The sequence below is a fragment of the Crocodylus porosus genome, unplaced genomic scaffold (assembly GCF_001723895.1).
Source record: "Crocodylus porosus isolate Cpor-Errol unplaced genomic scaffold, CroPor_comp1, whole genome shotgun sequence".
Lineage (NCBI taxonomy): Eukaryota > Metazoa > Chordata > Crocodylia > Crocodylidae > Crocodylus > Crocodylus porosus.
In genome coordinates, this window is record NW_017728950.1 from 47504036 (window position 1) to 47504383 (window position 348).

The following is a 348-nucleotide window of genomic DNA, read 5'->3' on the forward strand; positions in this document are numbered from 1 at the left end:
GTGTGTCTGTGATTTTGGTGGCCTCCAGAGAAACGAACCGCTTTAAGCATCAACTCCATGAATGCACACTTAGCCTACCTATATCAAGTCTGCTGTAGGCCTTGCAGGCCTAAGGGACCATTTCAGTCCTGTCAAGAGGCTGAACTGCCTTCACAAACTAGATCCAAAATAGGTAACTTTTTAATGCTTACCTGCCTATACAATGCTGTGCCAAAACCTTATATTTCTGCCTGGGTAAAAACCCTCTAGCTTTGTGAACCTATCTGTGTCTAAAGCTAATTGTTTTTAACTATGATGCACCATGTGCCAGTATACCCATATTCTGACCTCTCTAAAAAATAGTACTCC